Below are 17,601 nucleotides of genomic sequence, written 5' to 3' on the forward strand. Positions count from 1 at the left end.
AATAATTTTTTTCTTGCATTTTCTTAAAAGAAAACATGCAGAAATTTGCTTGAAAATAATTTTACTTTCAATAAATTTTCTAGCTTTTTTCCAAATGGGAAGTTGACAGAAAGTAGACCTATGAAATAGATCTATTTTTTTTGGTCAGACTTTTGACTCGCAATGTTTTTTCTTTCCATTTTCTGGATAACTCTCATTTTCTTTGTTTTTTCTAGAAATTTTCTCAATATTTTTTTTTTTTCTAGAAAAAAATTCTAGTTTGCTACTTGGGTATGTACATAAATGTTAATACGGATGATCCGGAATTGTAGTTCCTAATTGCAAAATGAAGTCCAAATAACCGTGGGTTTGGCGGTGTGAAGTTTACATTTCAAAAAACGTTGCCATAGTCAGGGAATACTGTATAATGTCAGGGAATTTTACATAATCAGGGGACACCCGGAAATGTCAGGGAATATGACGAAAATGTCAGGGAAAATTGTTGAGTCACCTTTATTTACTGTCTAGGATGAGTCTAACGTTTCGACAAAGTTTGTCTGAAAACTATCCCTTATAATGTCTTATTAATCGTCTGGCATATCTTCATGGAAAAAAAAGCACGAGTTTGTTGGATGATATGGACATTTCCAATTAATTGTGGTAGTACCCCAATTAATTATGGGAGTACCCTAATAAATTAGGTAACGAACCCAAATGTTGCGGTACTAATACAATTAATTAGAAATGTCCATATCATCTAACAAATTGAGGTAGTACCACAATTTTAGGGGATAACCCCTGACACTTTCTTTTCCGTGTTCAATCGGCAGGGAATTTCACCAAAATGTGTCAGGGATATCAGGGAAATTTCAGGGAATTTAGTTTTCTAAATTCTGTGGCAACTCTGTAACTCTCCTACTACAAAAACTGAGAAGGCTGTGTGAATTGACGAATGCGCTATCTCATGAGGTCTGAGAGCATTCATTAAACGAAGAACTAATCCAGTGGCAATTTTTTTGAGCCTCCGCGGACATTTGAGCGACGCATGAGCCAAGGTCAGCTCTCCGTCCTGCAATGAATATTTCAAAGGATGCGAACGATAGTTCTCTTCGATTTTGAATCCCGCCGAGTTTATTAGCGCCAAAGGCCGAATGCCGAAAGCTAGATTACCATATTTTGCTCAAACCAGTCATCTCAATCTGCAGTTTTAATTATACCGTCTCGCTGGAGCGCTTTGCGATACATCGATTGAGACACCACTCAAACCTATGAAAAAATATCGATTATCAGGGTGTTCGCAGCGAACACCTTAGTAATCGATTCTTTACCGTAGCTTCATGTGGTGAGATATCGATAATCGATCATTTATACGCCACGGCACGGACGTAAAAAATGGAATCCAATCGAGCCGAGCGTTAAAATCTTTCCCGACACTTTACAACAATGTTCCATCGAAAGCAAGTATTATGGCTGAATGTTTCGTGGAAGGATGGCAACATTGATTTTTTAACCATATGCTGACGTTTGAGGGTTACAGGAAAAGTTCTCTCTGATCAAATTACATCACAGGAAAATTGTTTCTCCGTTAAGATTGTCATTCCTGTCATATCATCTGCGGGTTTAAAACGGCATATGCAAATCGTAAAATTTGAATTCGATCATGGTTTGAAAGTTGCATAAGAAATAAACGGTGCTTTGAACTTCTCCCCGTAAAGTTCGAGGGTCCATGTCGAGGATGCACCTCAACATTTTTTGAAGTGTACCGTCGTTCATAGCGAAAACGCGACAAGTCTGTTCAAGATTCTGCATTGCTCTTTCTCATATAGTCGTCTAAGTTTTGAATTATTTTAAGGACATGAAAGTTGAATACTTGTCCATGTCTGTGCAATAAAACATTTCTTCCAAAAAAATCATCAGCGTCAAATTAGAGATGTTCCTCCTCAAATTTGTGATGACTATGCTTTTGCTGCTCGTGTGCGAAGAGTAAAGTCAGTTCAAGTTGGGCTTAGGTCGACAAGGCAACTAAACTAACTTTGTGGCAATGCGTGGAGTGTCACGGAAAAATGAAGGCGCTCTAAACCGAGTTCTTGCGTATGAATACCAATGTAGCCTTCTGGACCCTCAGACAAGGTACGGATTTAAAAGTTTTCATGTATATTTCCTCTTCAAAATTTGACGTAGAACATGATGCGTCGAAATAGAAATGTAGTCACCAATTTTTTGGCTCTAATCATCAAAAGTGACTCAATTTGGACAATTTGGTTATTGATACATACTCAATAAATATGGATTGAATTTGGATCAGTTACGGAGTAATCACGAACCAATCTCCTCGGTTAATCTTGTCAGTAGGTAAAAGGCAATCACAAGAAATTATCTTTATTCCGCAATTTTCCGAAGTAAATATGTACGGTTTTTTACTTCAGTGCCACAAATTTTTAAATTTTTATTTCTTTTAACTTCATCCCATATCTGTTGGAAACTCCCGTGGGGCCATGCTCACACTGTAGCAAACTCACCACTGAGGATAATATTGGGTTCACTTTCCTCCGCATATTTTTATCGGGTACCGGATTTTCCACTGATATTTCATACAGAATTGGGATCACGTAATCGCAACCCCACGCAAATATGACGGCTTATGAAAATGGAACCTTGCTATTGAATTTCGATGAAGCATGGCCTTGGTGAGCCATTGCGTCTCTTCGATGGATTTCAGCGCCCGCCGTTGATTAGTATTCAATAAGTGAATCGATGGATGTGAAAACCGAGCATGCACACTAACCGATGAGCCCTCGAGACCATAAGAATGCTCATATTCGAGGGTTCGTCAGAAATCGGCATGCGAGGTTTTAACATCCGTCGATTTAAATCGTGGAGAGCCATCGAGAGTGACTCTCAAGCTGATTTTTTGTCCTGTATACCGTATTATGCCACTTTCAGAAAAATCATCGTTAGGTCTCCTTTCCTCCCCCACCTGTCTCCTGCCTCATTTGAGTGGTCTTTTCACCAGACCTGATAAATTACCGACAAAATGTTAAGTTAGGATCGCCTTATTGGGCGTTCCTTAATACTCCTCTCATAAAATGACAGTGTAGAAGATTGTGAGGCACAATCCAATATTTTTTGTGCTAAAATTTAGGAAAGACGCACTCACGTTATTCTCTCTTAAATAGGAATAACGCTTTTTCAAAAGAAATCTAAGAACCATCCAATAGTCAACTAGATTAAATTTTTCAATGAGGAACCGCTGTCTCCGGCTCCTCCACAAAAGGACTTTTCTGTATATGGAGAAACCAATGGTGCCCATATTGTTTCTAAAACGAGCCAGAAATAGCGGCTCCTTGCTGTAAAATGTAGTCCAACTCTGATCCGTCAATGATAAGACTTCCTTTCAAAAATCCACGGAAGTCACATTTATTCTATTGTGCGTCAAGTATCCAGATAATCTTAAATCCTTAAAATTCTCTTTTATCGAATTTGATCGGAGAATATTTTAAAATATATGATGAGTACCTACAGCAAATTGTTTCTCCTTCCGATTTGGACATTCACTTTGGTTCCAATTTCGGAGTTTTTTCGGATTAAGTATTTTTTCAAATCAAATTTGGCTAATTAAAACCTGACCTTTCAACAATATGTGGTCGTCAGAAACTTTTGAAAAAAAGGCCTAAAATGCAGAAATTTTCAATTGATCGGTTATCTACTGAATAATTCATTTTGGAACTGTTGATCTATCTTACGGAGACTTAATTTATACCCTCAACACACGTGTGAGGGATGAGGATTGGGGGCCAGGAAAATAACACGAAGACCCGACATCAAGGATCAGAATGTTTTTCTCGTTCTATAATTTCTAATATAGCTGAGAGAAAAATAGAAATCAAACTCCTTATAAGACTGATCAAAATTTAAATAAACAATATCCGGAATCAAATGCGTCACAAAAAAGTAACACGCCTAGACCAGTTTTATTCAGAAAGTCAAATAAATGCAGCTCTAAGAATTTGCTGTTTAGTTAATGTCTCGTGCTCATATACGCTTTCAACTCACACATCACTCTAATAATTGGCCTCAGAAAATTTCTGACAAAAATTTCTAACAAAATGTGCAATTTAGTAAGCTTGCTATCATATTTCGAATAATCTAAGAAAAAGAGGAAGGCATAAACTATGGCCGACATTCTCTGGAGAAAATGTCCAAGTTTATTAATGTTGATCTGTTAAAACTTTTGAAAAATTCAATTTAATTTTAATTTATTTTTTAAATTTTTCAAAAGTTTTAAAAATCATAAAAATAAAAATTGTGTTCATAAAAATTTCGATCGTTTCATTAAAATAATGTTGATCTAATTCCTTGTTTTTTGTTTGATTGATTTCAGGTAAGTTACGGAATTAAACGAATTTGCATGATGTTTCAATGGCATTCCTTCCTGAACGAAGACGTTCGCAAGATAGTGAGTTAAAATTTGCAGTAAATTCAAGTTCGCTTAACAGATTTTCTGACTTTTTCTAAATATGGAATCGAGTAAAGTTCATGGAATAGCAAGTCCCGTGGCTTTCTCTAGTTCCGCCCATGATCAAAAGACAAAAGTTTATGTTCCTACGTCGTCAGTACAGAGTACAATTCCGTTTTATGAGACGAATAGCTGCAGGATCTCAGCAATACTTGATGGGACTTAGGATGTTTTGAAATCCCTTTCTTCATGGTGTTGAGCATTCTGAAAATAAATCCTCCTGCAGGAGTGCAGTACTGGTAACACATCGTCACCTTCCAGGCAAAGTATCACAAGCGCCATGCGACGTTTAAAAATTTCCGCCGCCATATTATTTCTTTACTGAGAAATTGTTGGTTAAATCTGTTTGGAAATTTCACTAAATTTCATCGGCAGCCCAAAGAAAATTCAGTGAAATTTCCGGACAGCTTCGTTGAACAATTTCTCTGTAAAAAAATAAAATGGCAACGGAAATTTTTAAACGTCGCATGGCGCTTGTGATACCTTGCCTGGAAGGTGACGACATGTTAAGCACACAACACGACTATACACACAACTGCACTACCTATACGCACCACAAGATGAAACGAGGAGGACTCCTGGAAAACATTCAAGGCTTCTTGAACTCTATCGCCTCTTGGGTGATTTTAGTCGTCCTGTCGATACAACTATTCTCCACAATGCAATGCCCCCTCTATTATAGTTGAGCGACAGAACCACATCTGCAAACATGTCAAAGCAAAAACGTTTTATTAAAACTTCGTGCGTGGGACCCGAAGTTTAGGTCCTATGGATCCTCTGAAGTTTTCGGATTGAGCATCTGAACACTTAAGGTCTAGCTGCCGAAGTTCAGGTCAGACATCTGAAACTTCAGTTCTTACATTTGAAGTACTTCAGATGTGAGAACCGAAGTTTTTCGGATGATCTGAAATTTTCAGGGATCCATATGACCTAAACTTCCGGTCCCACGGACGAGGTTTTTTTCTCCGTGTACGACCATTCAGGAAGGCAACTGCAGACGTGTTTTGGGTCTAGTTGGACTCATCATCGGTGCAGCGGAGCCTCCCTTTGAGGGAAAATTGTGCTCGCTAATGAGCTTTTTCCCTCTGTAGTGAGATTTCCAGTTTTCTAGATTTCAACACACTTTGGCTACACCTCCAACTTGTCTATATGACCGTGCATTTACCCGCAATCAGTTTGTGAGATAGGCTCTTGTTGAAAACCCCGATGTAGATGTACTGCTAGTTTGTTCAACGCTATTCTCGCAGTGAAAATTCATTTCCGCGATGATATCTACGTCGACGCTTCGGGACTCGGACGGGAAACTCAGCACTTCGTTTTCTGGATTTTAACACACGTTGGCTACATTTCCAACTAGGCGTATTTCTGCCGAATGGAACGATGTGATTATGATGTAAGCCCTGTCATGCATACATCCCTATTGGTCTCAGGGTTCATGTCTTAATGCACATAGTTCCGTTTTGCAGAAATACGTCCAACTTACTGTCTATATCGTGCGTCTACCCGCAATTTGTTTGTGAGATAGGCTCTTAATGAAAACCCCGCACTGGAAAAAAAACACATTGGATCTAGAGTCCAGACTCTTAAAAACATCGACAAGAAAAAATACTCTTGATTCAATCAGATTTAAGCTTAAATCAAGAACCAAGCCTCTTAATTTGAGCGGATTTCTTTTCGATCTAAGCTTAAATCTGATTGAATCAAGAGTCCTCTTTCTTGTCAATGTTTTCAAGAGTCTGGACTCCAATGTGTGGATCCAATGTGTGTTTTTTTTTCTTTTTTCTAGTGCTGCTTACAAAAGTACTGCCTCTTTGAAGCAACTTAAGAGTGAAAATTCATTTCAATTTTGTCCCAGTGCCTCGTCGATCATAGAGACTTGAATAGAAAAATAGAACGCTGAGAAAAAAAACTCCGGCCGCGGAAACCGTACTCACGGGCAATATAGACATATCGTCCGCGTTCCGGGCTCGGAAACCCAAAGTTCCGAGCGTGACACCCGGAGCAGTCGGAGCTACGGCTCCAGCACCCGGAACTTTCGGCCTCTGAGCCCGGAACGTTTTCAAGAGTCTGGACTCTAGATCCAATGTGTTTTTTTTTTCCAGTGCGATGTAGATATACCGCTAGTTTGTTCATCGCTATTCTCGCAATGAAAATTCATTTCCGTGATGATATCTGCGTCGCCGCTTCGGGACTCGGGTGGGAAACTCAGCGCTTCCTGGCGACGCGATTTTCCGGCGATGGTAATCGAGATCCTCGCGGCGGGGGAGTCTGATGCTCCCGGAGGCGCGATGTTCCGGGATCACTCCTGCGCGCGAGCCGGGACCCGCGAGTCATCCTCATCAGTCGGACGGGCATTGTCCATCAGCTCCCGAGTCCGGTGGGATCGGACGAGAACGCGAAGCCGCGGCATCGCCATCGACTTGGCCAGCGGAGCGCGGATCTGGTGGGGAGCCGAAGCCGCGTCGAGGAGGAGAGTTTCGTAAGCGGCAAGAAGGTGGTCTCCGGGCGGCCAGTCAGTAGGCCTTGAAACCCCAACTCGAGCGCTTCTTCGGCGCCGTTGGTCGCAGAGCGAGAAAAAAACATCGCCATTTTTTCCACCAGCCCAGCGCGCTTTTTCGAGTGTAGTACGGCCGAACCCGAAGCGAGTGCGTCCCGAAGTTTGTGCCCGTGGATTTCGAGCCCCCGAGGAATCTCCATGTTCGCCCCCGCGCCCCCTCCGGCCACCCCGCGCGCCCAGGAAGTGATTTTTCAGTGATTTCTGTGTGTTCGCCCCGAATCCTACCTCGCTCCGGAATAGTACAAGTGTCTAGTGTTCAGTGTTCAGTGTATTCCTCGTGTGTGTTCAATACGGCTTGAGCTCCATCTAAGCCCTGCGCCTCACAAGGTAGATCAAATTTTCATTCCTCCAAACTCGAAACGTCCTAAGTGCTATCTGGTGTTGCTAAGATTGTGTACGGTGATACTTTTCCATCGCAATAGATTCTAAGTATGTCTAACTTTTCGGGGAATACACATTCCTAAGTTTCCATTAAGAATTCGTCTATCTTGAGCTTAGATCATAGTTTTACTGCTCTAAAGATGAGTGCTCGCTCAAAACATTTTACGCGCCGTATGGTGCTGCCAAAATGTTGCACCATGTTACTCGTCGTGAAAGATTCTGAATGTCTGAGCTTCCGGGACGATTCTTCGGCAAATTCTCTAGAAAATGTCTTTAAGATTCCAATAACAATTATTTTTCCTCGGTCGGATCACATTTTCATCTCTCAAGCGAAGAGTACAGATTGGGAGGTTTTGACCAGAATTGGTACGACTGCATTTCTTGTTGCCTAATTTCCTTTCATGTTTCGGGTTTGAACAGTAAACTAGACGAGGAAACACCCTGAAAACTGCCTGCGGATTTCTCATTGATTATAAAGAATACACTCATACATTTCAAAGTCAGCAAATGAGCTCATTTTGCCGTTAAAAGAGTGACTATGAGAGGAAATTCGGCACCGTTGGATGTGGTCATGCTGATTTTGGTTGCATCAGTCCAATATAAAACACCCTAAGCATTAATGTGCGTAGCTGAAATTGTCCATGGTGTTAGTCACCATAAAGCAACCTAGATGCGCTCGCTTCATGGACGTCATCGGGAAATTTTCCCTAAGTCTAGGTTATAAGTTTGGGGCAAGAATTCACTTTCTAGAGCCCCCAGATTCCTGTTGAAAATGAAAAACAATCGAATAATCTTAAACACACCTGATGGCGCTTAGGAAAGAAATGTTGAACCATTCTTAAAATTATACTTCCGGCTCAAGTTGAAACGCCTGATGTCCTCACCGGCATCACTAGTTTTTCGTATTTTAAAAATTGCAGCTTGAATATAAACGGCTCGTCCAATAAAATGTCAGTTAAAAAGTCAGTAGCGATTATTCGCGTTACTTCTCTCCCTGTATCTATTCTGCCGTAGCAATTTTCGACGGAGGGGTGGATGAACACTTCTCGGAAAAAAGTAAACTCTAGAACCGCAGTTCTGTTTGAACCTTTAGAGGCTTTGTAAATAGGATTCTCGAATCTTTTAAAACTTATATTTTGGGAATCGCCGCAGTTACAAAATATGACTACGGTGCAAACCTAACACGGAAAATCGCGCCATGCCGCACCATTGCGGTGAAATCCATCGTACCATAGTCGTGGTCGCTACCACCGTGGCAAGAAGCAACTTAAACACGATACATTCATAGCACTAGCTCTAAAAACTCTCGAAAATCTTAGCTTCTGAGGAGTCTTCCTAAACTCTGAGCCTGCTTCAATTGCGCCAGTTTATTCGTCTTTCTTGGAGCCACACTCGGACAAGTAATATTTTTATCCAATACGATTTACTTACAAAAATACCGGTTGGCAAGTTAGATTCTGTTTTTCACCCAGTCGTCCGTTTAATTAGCGTCCGCCCGTAGGATAGAAAATTAGGCGAGAACTTGAAAGTTCAAGTTCCCACGTGGGGTGTTATTCGCATTTTTAGCAAATTTTTTCTGCAATTTACGCTCTCTCGCGCCTATAATAACACGATTATACGTACAATGCACATAGTGTAAAATGCGACTCATTGTTCTGTGAAAATTTAAATGGATAAGTTTGGCTGATTTGGTGATTTGATTCTACTCTCAATTCACAGAATCGCTCTTTAAGGATTAGAAATAATATATACATGCGAGCCGATAATAACGAAGGTAGCTCTACTGCCACGCTAAGGAAGAACACCGTATGTACAATAGAGAGTTGCCAAATTTTCTCGGTCAAAATTTTGTATTTATAATGAAAGTTGTGCATATTTTTCCTCGAAAGTTTCAGATATTTTAGATAAAATTGCGTACGAAATTGTCAGAAAAATCCAAAGAAAAATATGCACAACTTTCCTAAGAAATTCGTATTTTATCAAAGGAAATTTGGCAACGCCTAAAGGTTCATACGGCGTTTCCCCTTAGCATGGCAGTCTAGGGGGTGATTTTTTCTTCTCCGGTTCTGTCTTGGGCTAACCTATAAGTTTCAACCACTTAAACACGATTAAATGAATAGCACAAGAAATCTATTAGATTTAACTTAAAACAAAGTGGTTTGATAGATAGTCACACTGACCACATTGTTTCAGCGATTTTTCGCCATATCCACTAAACGTCCTGAGATCCTACGTAAGTCATAGGTATTGCAAGTCAGGCCCATATTAAAATTGAAATAAAAGCAGGGTAAACGGCAACATGAAGTACCTTTACAACATCCCATACGATTCGCTCGTTTAATACGATTGCCCAGTCAAGAAGATTGCTGCAATAAGCGTAAAGGGTTGTATAGTCATTCATTTCGGAGGGTGCGAACTGGAAGTAACGAAGCGTTTAAGTCTTCGAGTTAATCTTGAAGTACGATCTCATCTCTAAAAGACATATATGAGCACTGAGAATGAAGTGGAAAACTACCCAGAGCCAGTGGTAGAAGTATATCCTCCAACAGGTTTGTGATGGTTTTTCCATCGAGATATTATTTTCTTTGGTTGAATTAAGAGTGAGCGAAATTTTATTCAAAGTTTGAGCGCCCTCGTATGTCATGTCATCAGAGATCTGAATTTTAAATGACGATTTATTAATTTGATCATACCATTTCACGGTCATAGTTTTTCTCATTTTTTTCAAATCTTCTTATTAAATTTTTAACTTGCGCTTGAAATCATCACGCCTGGCGTTAATTCATATTTTTTCATCCCACAACTAGATTCTACTAAGTGTTAAAAGTTGGGTAAACCGTTTATTTAAGAAAATCAGCCATCGTATTTAGGTTTCCATGGTACCCCTTACTGTTAAATTATGAACGTAAGACTTATAGTTTAAGTGAACAAATTGCCAGGTGCGGTGAACTTACATCTGAATGTAACTGCTTTTGTCTGATTACCTATCATAGAGGCTGAGAATGCCTTTAAAAATAATTTCTATTTTTTCACTATGTCTTTAATTGTTCGCTTAGAACGTTCAGCTGTTGATGTATGAAAGTCTCTGGTCATTAGTGACTCATTAGCGACACTCATGGGAATGCAGCTCCAATACTTCGATTTTACGACGAATTGTGAGAGTAGATTTATCGGTAGACAAAGTTGAAAGCTCCTAAGCATATTGTGGATGAAACTTGATCTTCCTTCGAATTTTAAAGTTGTGTTTATTTGCTGGCTCGCACAATCATGTTGAAAATCACAATGTAACAAGCTTATTTTGAGAACTCCAATAGCCGCTTTCGTTTTTAAAAATTAAAATATATATCAAAAAGAATAATGAAAAATAAACTCCGGAAAATCTCCTTTCTTTTATTCGTAAGTCTATTGTAGAGGTCTATGAAGTTTGTCTTAACTGTCAGGAATACTGAATACTAAACTGAAAATGTCAGGGGAAATTGTTGGGTCACCTGTATTTGCTTCTTGGAATGGGTTTGACGATTCGAACAACTCATTATGTTTGAAAACTATTCCTAATAATGTCTTATTAACCATTCGGCATATCTTCAATCGTCAGGGAATTTCCCCAAATTGTGTCAGAGAAATCAGGGAAATGTCAGGGAATTTAATTTTTTCAATTCTGCGGCAACCGTGACATAATTTTAAATAGCTCCCCGCTTTTTTGTGACGGATGTGATGGTTGCAGCGTTCGCAATGCTATTTCTGGAAGAATCCGACACGGCAACGTCGTCTCAATTGAGTATTAAGATTTAAATGAAGGAGCTGACATTGAGGCGGAGTGAAGATTACAGGAATCTGGATGCTAATTGCCCTCGGCAGCGCAAGTGCGTACACAGCCGTAGCCGCGTGCACTACCTAGTTGATTCCGTTAATGGTAAATCCTACGAAGGGTATTTCCTCGTGATCCGTGATCCCCGTAAAAATGCTCATATTCTAGAGCTCATCAAATATTAGACATGCCCCGTTTTACCGTCGATCGATTCAGTTCCTGGCCGCGTCTCCGTGCATTTCCCGAGGAATTCAAGACGAAAAATAATTAGCTGCATCACCTCTATTGCAGTCACCGATCACAATTTCTCTCGCAAAGATACTTTTAATAAGTTCCGCGCCTAGCAGGAACCATCCTAGAGGTCAATTCGTGTCTGCGGAACCATACCAAGGCGGCTATGCAAAATTTCGTTAAAGGGTTAGCCGCCGTTTTCTCGGAATGTTTTTGAATTTTTGTATAGTTTTTCTAAAATCCCTGAAAATTTAAGCATATACTATAGTGAAGCAGGTATTCCTATACACCGAGGAAGAAAGGTTGGTGGAATCGTTAGAGCGGACGGTGTTGCAAAAATGCAACACCTATGCATGTGCATGTGCAATCTAACGCAAGGGACGTTGAAGTTCTCGTGAGGAGCCTCGCCGCTTCTGTCATAATGTTCTAATTATCGTTAAAATGGAATTTTACGTCATAATTATCGTTAAAATGGAATTTTACGTCATAATTATCGTTAAAATGGAATTTAACGTTATAATTATCGTAAAAATGGAATTTTTCGTGATGTCATTTCCGTCGGTGTTTTTTTTCTAAGTGCACAACTTCTTCCCACTTCATTAATTTGCCGACAGTTTCGGCTCGCCTTCCAAAAATAAATTACTGCTAATGCCAGAAGCTCATGCGAATAGATGCGGACAGTATGTAGTATACGGTGAGCATAGGTATTATCTGCAAAATCTTTTTGCGTAACGTTAGTGTCGTAACATTAAGCAGGTACGTATAATTTAAACTTGGGAGTAGCTAAAGCTTGTTCACGGTTTTTTCCTTAATCTTCTTCCAAGTTCTCAACCCGAGCAGACATCTATGTGGATTTAATCGAAATATAATCCTACATTTTGGGCGGAGTAATCGTATTTTGTCGGTTCTTTCGCTGCTTTAGCCCGACATTTGAAGTTTTCATTTTCTAAACATAGTTGTCTTGTCACGCAGAAATTCACAGGCATTATATTAAATTGACTTTCATTTGCTTTCATTGTACTGATTTGCCTTACTCAGGAGGGTATTGATTCGATCGACATGGATCGATCGAAAAACAAAAATGTGAATCGATTGACAACCATGAATCGATCGACAACCATGAATCGATCGACAAACCCGTGAGTCAATCGACAAGCCCGAGAATCGATCGAATCGGTGTCGATTGATTCACGTCGATCGATCAACGTTCTCATTTTTTGATCGATTTATGTCGATCGAATCGACACGGGTTTTGTTAAATTAACTGTCGATCGAATCAGCTGATTATGATTCACGTCGATCGATTCACGTCATTGTTTTTTGATCGATTCATATCGATCGAATCCATACCCTCCCTTCACTCACGCTGTATTATAGATTTCACCCCCATCTTGTCAATCAGGTTTTTTTTTTTTTTTTTTTTTTTTTTTTTTTTTTTTTTTTTTTCCCCCAAATGTTATGTTTTCCCCCAAGTAGCATTTTTCAACGTAAAAATTGATATAATGTATCAATTTATAGGTATAAAGTTGTAAAAAATATTGCAATAATATAGCTATAAAGTAGCAATTCTCAGTCAACATTTGGACGATTTTTCCCGATTTCGTCAGGTCAGATCGATAAAAAAAATCTATACTTAATAGCAATGTCATTGCTATTTGTGGCGGTGCCAAATGGTTTGAGGAAAATTGAGGAATTTATCAGTCTACCCTCATTTTTACAACGTTGCAGAATCCATTCGAAAATCCGATCTTGCCGGAATTGACAGGAAATTCATGATTCAATCATCCAGCACCCTTTAAATTATTCTGTCCGAGGCGGGATTAGAACGCGCAACCTTCCGATTACTGCCGTGCGCCGCCTTTACCGTTTGAGCTAGCCAAGATACCTGTCGGGTGCCTCCCTTTTCACACATTATATAATATGTAGCTCCGACATGAAACGAAACCCTTACCGGCGCATTTGCATGAAATAAAAAATTCAAAGAATTAAAAGTAACAAAAACAGAAACGAAATAAAAGGAGGAAAGAAAGGCATGAAAAGAAGTAAAATTAAATTTCCCGGAACTTGGTCAAAAGCATAGACGATATTTATTTTGATTGACTGGAAATTCAAACCTTTTAAAAAAGTATTGAAATTTTTAAAGTTTCAGATTTATCGAGTTTGAGCTATTTCGAGAAGACTAAATTGAGGAAAAATGGTTGTTTCATCAAATTGTTGCGATACATTCCTGCATTCATGCTTCAGATTTGAAAACATGTTACGGAAAGGAACACGCGGGAGTTTTTCATCATACTTAATAGCAAGATTATTGCGATAATTTTTGCGCCTTGCAATTAGCAGATTGGCAACAGGTGACACAACCAATAATCGGAATTTATTGCTACATCATAGCAACAATATAGCAATAATTTCCGCGCCTTCAAATGAGGGAGTAGGCAATACGCATGGCAAATATAATATAGCAACATTCCTACGATTTTATGTCCATCTATAGGTATCCTTGCTACTTGGGCCCTTGTTCCTCGTAAGTCTCTAGGGAGCCTCCTCTCGCTCTCCTACTGTGTATGAAAAGATTCCTTAAATTGCGTTTAAGAAAGGTTAAAATTTGGGGGATTTCCTGCATGAATCCCCCACAGAGACAAATCCCCCATGACCCCCTTCTAGCGAAAAAATTCACCAGCCTGCCGTGGTAAACATCGATTATTTCATATGAATTTACATTGACGGCACCCACTGTTGCCAACTTGCCAGAAAAGCCACCGTTCGGGTTCCGTGCCCTTTGCCGATGTACAGGTCACTGCACAAGAGCTCGCGTGGAGGAAGAGGTGAAGAAACCTGAGGTTGCGCGCCTGCATTGACGGGGAAAAGTAGATATTTTGAGCATGGAAACAGAAGTCGCGGTGGAAAAGTAACGTGGATGCAGGCTGAGCGGCGCCGCCGATTGCGAACGCTGATATGCTGTTGCTGTATCCGGCGGGTAAACGAATAAAAATCGTTGCGGTGAATGCTGCCGCCCGCGATGACGCAATAACGCCCGGTTCGCGCATGCTCCTTTTCGTTTTCCCGCCCACGTTCATGTTCACCCGCCGATTTTGCAACGCGCTCGTGATTCACCGGCCACCGAATTTAATTGAGAAAAGCCATTAAGCGAATTTTATTTAGAGGTTCGGTTAGAGACTGGAGACACTGCACTGGCCTCTTGGCGACAGGTGGAAGCTTTTACTTTCGGGGATTCAACAGGTCCTTATGGACAATTATAAGGGAGCAACGCTCATCACCCTAATTTCGGCTGTTGACCCACCTACATGGTGGATGATGAGCTTCGGGTGACGTCATGAGCCAAACAAGTTTCCCAAACTTCGATAAGTTTGCAAAACGAAACTGCCAACACGTTGTTAACCATCGACCAAGTAGGTAGGTTAACAGCTGAATGTTGAAGTCCCGAAAGTAAACGCTTCCACCATTGCCAAGACACCATGAGGGTCTCTTGTGTCTGGTCTCTTGTCTCTAGTCTCTTGTCTCTAGTCTCTTGTCTCTAGTCTCTTGTCTCTAGTCTCTTGTCTCTAGTCTCTTGTCTCTAGTCTCTTGTCTCTATCTGCACCTGATTTAAGATCCTAACTTTACTTTGAGTCCACGCCAAATTAGTTTACGTACTTTTAGACTCCGACAGAACATCCGCCATATTGACTAATTGCATTTACTTTACATGCAAAAGCGACATCAGACGATCTTCTGTCGCAGTCTAAAAGTGCTCTAACTTATTTAGCGTGGACTCTAAGAGTCTCGATTCGAATTCTTCCCAACCCCAGAAAAAGAAATATTCCGTGTTTGTGAATAAATTTAAAATCACCCATCCCGATCCAAGGGTGAGGATGAGAGAAAAGCAAAGATCATAGCGTTTTGGAATAGGTGCTTAAATGATCCGGTAAAACACTTATTTGAACTGTAACTTATGTAAGAAATATTTTTAAAGATAACGACGTAATAAAGGCTGTCACTTTTTATGCTAATAAACGCGCAAGCACACCTGGGCTCATAAATTCTTGGTCCCATAATTCGGTCTTTCAGACGTCTAATTGTCTTCTTTCTCAATAAATGCGGCGTAATTGGTCCTTACCTAAGACAAGTGACGACTAAACGTGGAAGAAAAAAAACCGGGCAATTTTTTTTTTTTTACTCAACGACTAGCGTGAAAGATCGGCTACCTAGTAAAATGTTACTAGTAGGACATGCGACGGGTTATTCATGATCATCGTGAATAATAGTGCTAAGAGTTGCTTTACATTTTCATGTTTTTACATTTAGATATTTCTCCTCACGCAGTCCAGAATGGGACTATTTTTGAGCTTCCACAGAAGAAGAAGTCTAGAAGTGCATTGTGCACTGATTCACATTCAAAAGAGGGCTATTTGTATAGGTCGACCAATTGGAATTCGGCTGATTTGGATGGAAATCAAGAGACAAGTCAGAACTGATTGTAATTAATAAGAGGACAAGACTGCCGTGCTGAGGAGAAACGCCGCATGAACATTCGAGAGTTGCCAAATTTTCCTCGATAAAATGTTTATTTTTGAGAAAAGTTATGAATATATTTCCTTTAGATTTTCAGAATCTTTAGGCGCAATTGCGAACAAAATTATCCAAAAAATTGGAAGGATAATATTCATTAATTTACCAGGAAATTTGCGTTTTATCAAGGGAAATTTGGCAACGCCTGAAGGTTCATACGGCGTTTTTCCTTACCGCGGCAGAAGAGAGAGATTGATGTGCGACTAAAAACTGTAGGTATAGGTACATACACTGTTGCCAAGTTTTTTTTTTTTACAAAAACTAACCGAAGCTTTTTCTTGACATTGTCTGTAAATTTTCTTCATCCATTCAAAAATATTCAATGATTTCGAAGAGATTATTCTAGTTAATATTTTTCTGAAGGAATAAATACTATTGCAGTTTTTGAAACGCTCTCAAAGAGGTATGCCTTTCTCGACTCAAACCATCGTCTATAGTCTGTAGATAGACGTTGTTGCAGTATACCGTCTTCAAAACGCGAATCTGATTGCAATCGGCCTTGTTCTGGCCTAGATCACACACAGCACTCTTTCTCTTCGTTTCAGACCTAAAATTCGACGTTCGACTGACTTAAGGACGCAATTTTATTTTAAAGTGAGCCGTGAAATGTATTGAGTTATGGAGACAACAGAGCTCATCTAAAACATTAATTTCGCCGCCATGTCGTCGGCAGAGCTACGAAGTGTCTGCCAGCGGCGAAAACATTTGATCTTGAAAAGACGTTGTTTTCTTGTTATTGTTTGACTTGACTCGAGATTTTCGTGCCATGTTATTGGTTTCTTGATAGCATGCCTCTTACATCCATCGATGCCAAAGCGAGTGGCCGAGCATTATGAGGATAGGCAATTTTTGAATTCACCGCTATGCATAATGCAAGGTATCGAATTCAATGGACTGGCTAATCTTTCAAAGTATAAATAGACCCTCGTGTCATTTCTCTTAAGGTATTTTTAAAAAATCGATTCATTTTTTATTTTTCTTAGAATACATTTTGAGTTGTCCGGAAACTAGAGCACCTATATAGGGAGAGTATGGACAACTCAAATTATGTAGCTCTCAGGGCCCAAAAGGGTAGGTAACCTTTGAAAACGGAAAATGTCACTGTCGAACTTTAGACTCTAATACCTATCAAACGAAAATGGACAAGAAAATTCATGAGTAGGTATTCTTCCGCAAAAATGAGTAAGTTTATGCAAAAACCAAGTCATATAATACGTGCTTTACCAACGACAATTCCCAACAATTGTGATTAGTAATCACTCTGGACAATTTGAATTCATAGATTGCCTACCCTTTTGCGGGGTCTAAGAGCTCCGTCACCTAACCTCAAAATGTTCGACTTGTCCATACTCTCCCTATGTAGGTACTCTACCGGAAACTACCAAATAACAAACTTCAATGGCTATATGAAAAAACAAAAGAAACAAAACATGTTTCCTGTCACAATGTTGGTTTCTTTACATGGTCGATTCCTTACACGCACAGAAGACGATATTTGCAGGTTGAAAAATCTTAACGTAAGTACTTTAGATTTCCGTGACCGTTTTTGCTAAAGCAATT

General features: G+C 39.8%; 1 protein-coding gene across 2 annotated transcripts in view; it reads left to right on the forward strand.

The window, feature by feature from the left end:
* Positions 1-17,601, forward strand: part of snu (ABC-type transporter snustorr) — a 159,691-nt gene that overhangs the window by 68,882 nt on the left and 73,208 nt on the right. The window contains exon 1 of one of the 2 annotated variants that reach the window (XM_019047437.2): positions 6,876-7,379. The exons of the other annotated variant lie outside the window; for it this stretch is intronic. The gene's annotated coding sequence lies outside the window, so the exon portion shown is untranslated. Of the gene's footprint in view, positions 1-6,875; positions 7,380-17,601 lie in introns of those variants that run through there. 2 annotated transcript variants of the gene reach the window in all.

This window comes from Bemisia tabaci, chromosome 4 (genome assembly GCF_918797505.1).
Source record: "Bemisia tabaci chromosome 4, PGI_BMITA_v3".
NCBI lineage: Eukaryota > Metazoa > Arthropoda > Insecta > Hemiptera > Aleyrodidae > Bemisia > Bemisia tabaci.